We start from the raw sequence: 9,993 nt of genomic DNA on the forward strand, positions 1-9,993 counted from the left end.
GAATAATCTCCTAAGTGATGCCCAATAAATAGGGCAACTGACCTGAGAAAAAAACGGGGTGCTGATTTCAACAGGACATCACGAGCAAAACACACAACTACAGCGTGCGGGCCTGCTTTGGGTCCCGATTGGAACGAACCAGCTGTCAAAGGCAGTTTTGAGACTATCGGGGAACCTTACATATGCACAGGGTCTCAGGTAATGTCAAGGAATTACCGCTACTTTTGCAAGATGTGATAAGAACGTGGTGCATATGTAGGGAAATACCCACATTTGTAGAGATCCACATTGAAGGATGAACACATGAAGCAACACAGGCCTGGGATTTGCTTGAAACCTCCCAAAAACAGAACGGCAAGGGGCAGAGACAGAGGCCACAAACTTGGCACACTACCAGTAACTGCTGAATCCCGGTGGCAGGCATTGGCAGTTCATGCTACCATTCCCGCTATTCTTGTGTGTTTGAACCAGTGACAGATAGAAAGGGACAGAACTCAGATCAAAGGACACGCAGTCCCCACACACACGCTCAGCACAAATGCACCCACATTCTCAGTGCAGGGACACGGACAGCCCGGTCGGGAGGACCCCGTAGTCGCTCCTGCCTGCCCAGGAAGAGCCCAGATCTACAGCTTCTAGCTCTAGCCACGGGAGGAGAGAACTTACTCACTCCTGTGGCTGCCTGTCTGAGACGAGAGCCAGTTGCTGTTATTCAGTCATGGCATCCATTTCCTCTGCTTTGAGAAGCTTCTTTTTATTCATTTTTATGACTCACTGCCAGTATGAAAAACAATTCTCACCCCCACCCCCCACCCACCCCACGACTAAAAAGAAAAACATACGCCCACGCTGGGAGCTGTTGGGTTGTCCCTGAGAAAATGCTTTAATAGCAAGGCTTTTGCCCAGTGATATCAAACGTAACATATGTAAAGTGTGTTTCTTAACGAACGCTCCCACCAAAGAATATAAAGCCATACTTATCCCCGTGCAAACCCCACTCGGTGAGCAACCAGAGTCCCCAGGTGGCCCGTCTGGACCACGCTCGGAAGAGCCACACTGAGGCTGTCCGGGGCCGCTGAGAGGCAGACCCACCACTGTTACATGGCGAGCAGCCGGTCTCCCGGACTGGGCTTCTGGCCTGAGCCAGCGAGAAGGGAAGCAGGGGCAGAACACCAGCGCTCCCCGGGGCACCCGACTGTTTCCACTGGGACATCAGCTACAGCAACACCTGGGCCCAGGCGCCTGCCCGGAGCTGCCAAAGTATTAACCGCACATGCCTGGCCCTAGGATTTCTGTTCAGGAGGCCCTGTTCAGGGCACATGCACACCTCACGGTGGGGGAGAAGCTGCTCCACAGAGAACCACCTAGGGCCGCGAAAAATAACTGATGAGAGGTTCCTTGTGATTGCTCCAATGACATATAGCAAGCAGCTGACTTGCCCCTCGGGTAGAAAAGGCACTAAGTTCCATCCACATGGGGCAGCAGTCCTGACTTCACAAGAAACCACACATGAAGAGAAAAGAAAAGAAAAGAAAAGAAAAGAATTCACACGCGAGGCTCTCGGACTCACCACCACATTCAGCAGTCCTCCACAGGGCCCGATATCCGGCTGCCACAACCCCGAGATGTGTCTGTATCGGTGGAGCACTACAGGAAGAGACAAAGCGGGTCTTCATTTTAGAGCCAGCCAGTCTTCACTTGACAGTGCATCAGGGGACAGGGCAGGAGGGGGAAGACAGGACTATGAAGAAATTACAAAGGCTTGTAACAGCCTTGCACACAAGGAATTCAGCAAAGCTTACCTACAAAACTTCCTAAAGAATTCTAAGAATGAAAACGTCTTTGAAAAGCATAGTAAAACAGACAACGGAGTCCTTTGGAAACCCAGCCTCAGTGTGAGCAGCTCCAATGACAGGGAACTGCTGTCTTGCAAGACATGGACTGAGCTGAGCGCCTTTGTGAAATGACGAGCCTCGCGTCCGTTTACACAGCTGAGGGGGCACGGGAGTCCTTAAGAGGTGGCGGCAGAGCCCACAATGTCATGGGACTGTACATTAAGAATTAAGTTGGGTCTTCTCTCTTTTTTTAAAAACATCGCACTTCCCCACCTGATTTCAAAAGCAAGGCAACCGTATTCACTGAAGACGACTGGAGAGAAGGAAACCCAGTGCCAACCTGAAATCTCACTAGAGAGAGGACCAGCTGCAGTAAACCTTTTGGAAAATGTCCTTCACTTCAGTTTTCCTCTGCCTTTGCACACGTACTTGTTCGGTGAAAGCTGACTGAATTAATGGGCAACCAACTCACGTAAAGCCCTGACTGCCAGGCGTAGGGTCTGGGGTCTCTGTGCAGGCACTGTGTGGTAGGTAACGTCGTGTACCAACTGGACTGGACCACAGGGTGCCTAGACACTTGGCCAAACATGATTGCACATGCGCCTGGGAAGGTGCTTCTGGCTGAGGTTAACACTTATACGGGCGGACTGAGTAAAGCCGACCGCTCTCCCCACTGGGGTGGGCCTCGTCCAGTCAGGTGGAGACCTGAGTGCAAGGCTGATCTCCCACCAGTAAGAGGGAACCCCTCCTGCCTGGCTGCAAGAGCTGAGACATGGCTTCTCTAACTACAACAAGATAATAACCCTCCTGTGAATGAGGGGGGATTTCCTCCTCCTGCCTGACAGCCTTGAGGTGCACACTGGCTGAAAGTGGCCTGTCCAGCCTCACTGTATACCAAACTCCTTCTATCTACTAGAGCAATTTGGAGCACTGCCAGGATTCTAGGTTAGAACCTCAAAGCCAGAGCCCTACAGGTCGTTATTTTCAAGTTCAAAATGCACTTCAACAGTCACCATCAATTTGCACACAGGGACACGTGGGAGGTATGTCATAAGGACAGCACATCGCCCCATGATGCTTCCACCTTCTTACACACACAGATTAGTAAGATAACACATGGCCTGATATGGAGAAAAAGAAACACAAGTGATACTGCAAAAGCCACTAATCTGAGGCCACAAAGCTCCTGACAGTCCCAATCTGCAGCCTCAGGTGATGCTGACTTGCTTCTCTCTAGGACAGCGTCGTGCACTCGGTCAAGACTGTGGATCCTTTCTGGTCCAGCAGAACACGGCCTAGAGGCTTTGAGAAGACCAGGGGGACACGGGCCCTCAGTAGCTCCAGGAACGGAGCGAACGGAGGAGGAGGAAACAGTGCAAGGTCCCAGGCACCTCGCAAACCAATCGTCACAGCGCTTCTCTGGAACGTCTGGGTAACAACAGAGAAGAAATTCCAAGCTGCACTGCATCAGAACATTTTAGGAGCACTGGGATACTGGGGCGTAGAGAGGTTTGAAATTAGGGTTGAAATGACTGTTTTTTCCCCTCAAATACTTTATTTATTTATTTTTAGAGAGAGGGGAAGGGAGGGAGAAAGAGAGGGAGAGAAACATCCATCTGTGCTTGCCTCTCATGCACGCCCGATGGGGACCTGCCTCGCAACCCAGGCCTGTGCCCTCACTGGAAATTGAACGGGCCACCCTCTGGTCCACAGGCCAGCGCTCAATCCACTGAGCCGTGCCAGCCATGGCTCTCTTTTCACACATTATATATTTTTTCCTCATACTCATGGAGGCAAGAGACCACTCAGTTTAAATATGTCCACAGAGAAATGCAGCCAATGCTTACCCACATCGTATTTTCATTATGTTTTCTGGATCTTCCTAATTTCCTACAACACAATGACTACTCCATTTTTATAACTACACCCAAAGCGTAGAGAGGACAGCAATCTCCAGTTAGAACGGTGCCTTCTAAGCTGTTGGCTATCAGCAGATGGGGGACATCATAACACGTGGCTAAAGTCCAGAGGCCCTGGAAGGCGTGGTGAAAAGTCTGGACTCACGATACATTCTTACAAGCTACAGAAAACGTCCGACCACAACACACGCCCAACACAACTCCAGGCACTTCCTAGCTCCCAGCCCCCGAGCCTCCCTCCCACACGTGGGTCACAATTCCATTCTCGGTCTTGGCTATCAGTTCCAGAGACACTGTTGTTCTAGAAGAATCCCGTGGCAAATGTATGACATAATGACCCTCTAAGTGCTTGTCCACTGCATTTAAAAGCCCGTGCCAGGCTGTTCCCGTCAGCACAGCCATGGCGATTGATCGACAACTCTCATTAAGAAGTGCTACGTCATATTCTCTTCCACGGGCCTGGAGAAGGCACCGTGGCTCACTGACTGCCAAGCAGAGCGAGAGCGGGGCCGTCTAAGACAGAATGTTCTAGAGAGGCTGCTTCCAACAGGTTTTGGAGGAGAACACAATTCATGCCTTCAGATTTGGCCCACCTCACCCCCTTGGGGCCCGGCTCCTCCTGACCGCTTATACACACTCCTGACGAGCCCCCTCGCCACTGGTCTTCACTCAGGCAGCTCAGCTCTGGGCCCGACGACACAAGCACTGTGGGCTGTGCACAGCGCTCAGACACTGCCCCCAGCACGCCCACCAGTCCTGGCGTCTCCACACTGACTCCTGGGGGGTTCCCTGCTATAAGTAAAATGGGACAAGCGAGCTCGTCAGCCGCACGTCCAGAGCCTGGCAGGGCTTAGGAGAAACGCCACAGATGACTCTATTCCTTGTGTTCCGAGTAGGTTTTATTAGAAACCGTGCCCTTATAAGACTCAGAAGTGGGTCTCGTCCACACAGGCGATGCCGACACAGGGCCCACTCAGCGGGGCTGAGGTCATAAGCAGAAGCGGGTCCCTGCAAGCAGATATTTTTAACATCTTTCTTGACAACTGAAATTCACACTCTGCATCTCAGCTCAACCTAATAAAAACTGGAGATAGCCTTAATCACCATGGAATATGGCTTAGGAAAAGTTCCAGAGCCCAAGTAATGTCCATCAAGAGGAATCCGGTTCTAAATAATTAACTCTTTCTACGGCGTTTTGTCTCACGTGCATGTGGGTACAGGTACGCCATTTCTTCAGATTCACATATGCTGTCTAAACGCAAGTGACTACTGAAGCCTAGGACAAACCACTTACACTACCTTTTGGAATACAAGGGCTTTAGGGCTTCGACCCTGCTCTCTCCGCTCGGCCTTAATAAATAATAGGTGCTAAGGTATGCATCAGAGCGATCGTGCTGGTACTACCCCAAAACACAAAAGATGCTGCAGAAACCTGGCCCGGCCCAGCCCACCGCTCAGGTACGACGCTGGTTACGGCCACCCCACAGGGAACAGAGCGGAAAGGTGAAAAGACAGCACAAGCCAAGGGCAGCTGGCTCTTAGGACCAAAGCGTCCGCGTGCCGTGAGTCAGAGGTCCCTCCCCATGCAGCTTCTCACCATGCTGCCCTGCCAAAGCCAAAGCAGCAGGAGGTACATACGGCAGGTGTACGCATCTCTGTACCTCATGTGCTCGTAACCGGGAGGAATTTTCACGAAACGTCCTGACCTCACGCGAGGGTTTACACCTGAACAGACACAGCAGGGAAAGGGCTAAGGATGGTTCCACTTTCACGATGGTATAAATAGTTTTCATATGACTCAACACCCTTTCCCTCTCTGCCATCGCACTCAATCCCTGGTACCTTGGGAGGCAAGCACTTGTCAAAAATGAGAGGCCTGGCTGGAAAGAAAATGTGCTAGATCTTCATTTTAATCAACAGATTCACACCAGAAACTCATGAGGGAGGGCAATCTTGGGACACTCTCTTCCTGTCCCTGTCATGGATCCATGGAGCTCACAGCAGAGGGCGCAGCCTGTGGGCATTTAGAGTGGCTCTTTTGGGAACCCTTGTGCCCCGACTAAGATATCCAGCTTGTATAATGTATGCCTAGTGTTTTCCTCTGCTTGTGCTCGTTCTGCTGTTGAGTATGGAGGATGTCTGCCAGCTCCTAACTCAGACCCTTCGCTTCTGAATCAAGGCTGGCTCACGCTCCCACCTATGCCAGGGAATAAGGGTGAGTTGCCTTCAAAAGCAAACTCACAAAAATATGCTCCTGCATTGTGAAACCTGCTTTCGTTGGGGGCAGATTAAACACTTTAGGATACCAAATGAAGATAATATAAATTATTCTCTGAATTTCCCAACCGTTTTCAAGGGGTCAAGAATAACCAGTCAAAAGAAACCTCCAGATAGCCTCCTTTGTCTGCCCACATCCCCGCACGCACGTGTGTGTGTTCACCTCGTCATGGCCCTTGTCCCCAGTCTGTTGCTCACATCCTGACCTACCCCTGACCACACCAGTTCCTGCTCCCCAGAAGTCCCTACCCACCTACGGAGAAGATTGTTCTTTGACGTGACTGTGTCTGTCCCACAGGTTGGACCTGAGCCAGAATGGAGGCTCATTTCTGCAAACACCTCTCAGAGACTGGTTGATCAGAAATGATCTTCATTTAGATTTAAATCGGCATCCTCCATAGTCTCCTGCTGTGTACTGGTTCCCAGAACAGGTGCTTGTCCCACCCGGGCCAAACATGTAATTACCTATACCTGGCTGCACTCATGTACTAGTACCTGTGACTTTCACCCCTCTTTCCTATGTCATTCTTTGGTGCTTGCCAAGTGGTGTGGGGATCCATTTCATTCTTCAGCTGCCCCAGACGTACCTCATATGTAAGTTTGGCCAGCCTCTGCTTCAGTCTGCTCCCTGCTCTCCCTTACAGAGGTAGATTTTCCTATCTCACGGCTTTTCCCTGGGTCTGCGTGCACAAACACCAGCTACCTGCCCGACCCCCTACACTCACAGCCAAGACGTGCTCTGCAGGGGCCTTATTGACCACGTATGCTGTCCTCTGGGGGTCACAGCCTGTAATGCCTGGGACACGTGAGCACCTGCCTCCCTCTACGATGCTATTTGGAGTGCTCGCACTCTTTTTTCCTTTTTGAAGATTTTATTTATTTACTTTCAGAGGGAGGGGAAGGAGGGAGACAGGGATGTGAGAGAGAAACATTGATTGGTTGCCTCTCACATGCCCCCAACTGGGGACCTGGCCTGCAACACACGCATGTGCTCTGGCTGGGAATCGCACTGGCGACCCTTCAGTTTGCAGGCCGATGTTCAATCCATTGAGCCACACGGGCCACGGATGACAACCGTCTCCATGCTGCTCTAAGATGACATCATCAAATAGCCTCACAACACTCAAAAAGCAGTTATCAAAGAGAAGAACTGGTCATATTACTCATAAAAGCCAGCTGGTCGTCCCTAAGAGTCACACAACTTTTCTTGAGTGTGTGTACACAGGGACTGGTGTAGCGAGCTTGGTTCTAACTCTAAAGAGATTTAACACACTGAGCTATGGACAAATAACAGAGGAACTGAGGGTACAGCCAGGACCACGCGGGCTCCCACAGGATAAAGGCGGGGAGGGCACCGGCGGAGCACCAGCTTCCTGCCCCTGAAATTCTGGGCTTTAGAGGAATCACAGAAGCGTTGTTCTCGCCCATGAGACGAGAGGACAGCAAGGGTTACATTTCCAGGAGAGATGACCACTCGGGCCTCCCCAACTCACTTCCTCTGGAGGGACACACGTCTCCTGGGTTGGTGAGATGTGAAGCAGGGGCAAGACAAGAAACTAAAGTCTGGACGTGCACAAGGCAGGAGGATCGGAAGATCCTGAGCAGATCGGCCTTGCGGTGGGACCCGCAGTCAGGGGGGACAGCCGCGCCGGAGGCAGCAGCCAGCATGAGAATCATTCTGAGGGCAAGGGTGAAGCCCAAGGACCACAGGAGCAGGGGGAGGGGATGCTAGGAGCTGGAAGAACTGCAGAGGAAATGTGGCAGGGCAGACGGGTCCCGACAACAGCCTGAGGTTCCCTGAGGCAGACAGGAGGGGGCAAGAGCTTGGAGCGCACAGCTGAGCCACCCAGAATGGCGCATGGACGTGGAAGGCCCATGAAGAACTTACAGTCGTTTGACAGGAAATCGCCCCAAATGTCACCAAATCCCAACCCAGAAACACTAGCCAATACAGCACTCCAAAATGGCCATGTGATCACAGCGTGGAGAGTCTCTGGTGCGATGCGGAAGCAACAAGACAATGAAATCGGCCCAGCTATAGGGACTGAACGTATCTCCCCACACAGTCAGCTGCTCTGCAGGAACGCCACGCTCTACCTGTGCTGGTGGCGCAGCCACGTGAAGGAGGGGCACCTCACAAGGGGAGTCTCAGAGGAACAGACCCACGGAAATGACTGAATACATAAAGGCACCAACTAGCCCCCAGACCGGGAAGAAAGCCGGAGTGCTTCAGCGCCCAGTCAGCAGCCTGGCCCACAGCGAAGCCCCACCGCCCTGCCTGCCTACTTCTCTGTCCCCAACCACACATGTTTCCATGGAGGAGCGCGGCCCTCAGTTCCTGGGGGAGGTACTTGGTAAGAGGACATCACCTGCTCCGCTTTCAATTGACAACAGGGTAGGAAGCGCTAAAGCAAGTAATAACCACAATCTTCCGAGACGGGCTTAAGGGGAACGATGGTCCTTTTCAGAGAGGTGAACAGGTCAACTTCGGGCCCAAGAGAACGGGGTCGCCACGACTTTCTTACTCTGTTCTTTCATCCCCAGTCCTGGGTGCTAATGATGCACGCCACACCCAACAAGGGGGTGAGTGAGCAGGCTGCTCCCTGTGACCCCGCTGCTCCTGGGCGACATCAGCCTTAACAGGAGCCTTCGCAGCCCCCTCCAAAGGGGCACAGAGGAAAGGCTGGCTGGGGAGGCATTTGGGGCTCGGGACACTTGGTGCACTCACGGAGCGTTGCTCACGACTCTACAAAGTAACAGAGCAAAGGACAGAAATGGCGGGCTGGGGGACTGGGAGGCTGGGAGAGGGGCAACACATGGAGAGAAAACTGAAGGAAAGACCACCACAGGGCTGGAGCCGGATGCTGGGCTGGAGTGGGGAGCGGGCCCACAGGCAGCCCCGTTAGCTGAGGGCCTCAGCGGGAGGCTCACGGATGCATTTCTCACTTCCTATCCGCCATCCGCGCATCCAGTCAGGCTGTCGGCCCAGAAACCAAAAGAACGGACCCCTGCAAGCACCCCAGAGCTTCTTCCTAGGGCAGACAAGTTTCTCACATCTAAAGAAGTGGATACCTAATATCCTCCGACGGGATGAAAAGTAAGGGTACAGACACGCCTAGAAAAGCGAGAAGAGAGCCACCCACCCAGTTTGGGCACTGTAACTACCAGTGCTGGCTTTAAAACATCAATCATAACATTAAGATTAAGGTGTCTAAAAATTACACTGAATTTGGGGACAAATTACTTCATTATCCATCGTTGATGCTCATGCTGTCTGGACTTAGAACAAAGTTAATCATGGATCATATTAGTTTAGGCTTTGCAAAGATGTCTTGACAAGACAGACCAATGATCTCCAGCTTCTACAACTTTTCACAAAAACCACGCTCTGGAAAAAGAAACATTTGCTAAGCAACACAGTCAAGAAATCAGAACGAAAAGGAAACAAACTGCTAGAAGGCAGAGAATTTGCTTCCTCTGTCTGGTTTCTTTCACTTCACGTAACCCCCTCGAGGCCTATATCCCCACTGTCCCAGATGGCTGCATTCCGTTCCTTCTCCTACTTGAGTAACGTGCCACTTGAAAAGGACATCTCACGTCTTCTGTACCCGCTCATCCACTGACGGACCCAGGTTCTTTCCACACCTCGGCTCTGCCGAATAATGCTGCAACAAACCGGGAGGTGCACATAGCTCTTCCAAGTTCTCCTTTCATTTCCTTCCAAGAAATTCCCAGACCTGGAATTGCTACGTCATAGAATGTTGAGGAGCTGCCATACCGTTTTCTGGAAGAACTGATGGGACTTCACTCAGGGTTGGTACAAGCAGATTAGAAACATGGACGTGAACAAATAAAAAATACAACTTCGGGTACATCCTGACTGTCTCATCCAAGTGTTCAAATGATGGATCAGAAGCACGACTCACGGCCCAAGGGTGGAAACAACCCGAGTGTCCATCAGC

The sequence above is a fragment of the Furipterus horrens genome, unplaced genomic scaffold (genome assembly GCF_987537825.1).
Source record: "Furipterus horrens unplaced genomic scaffold, mFurHor1.1.pri manual_scaffold_13, whole genome shotgun sequence".
NCBI classification, from domain to species: Eukaryota; Metazoa; Chordata; class Mammalia; order Chiroptera; family Furipteridae; genus Furipterus; species Furipterus horrens.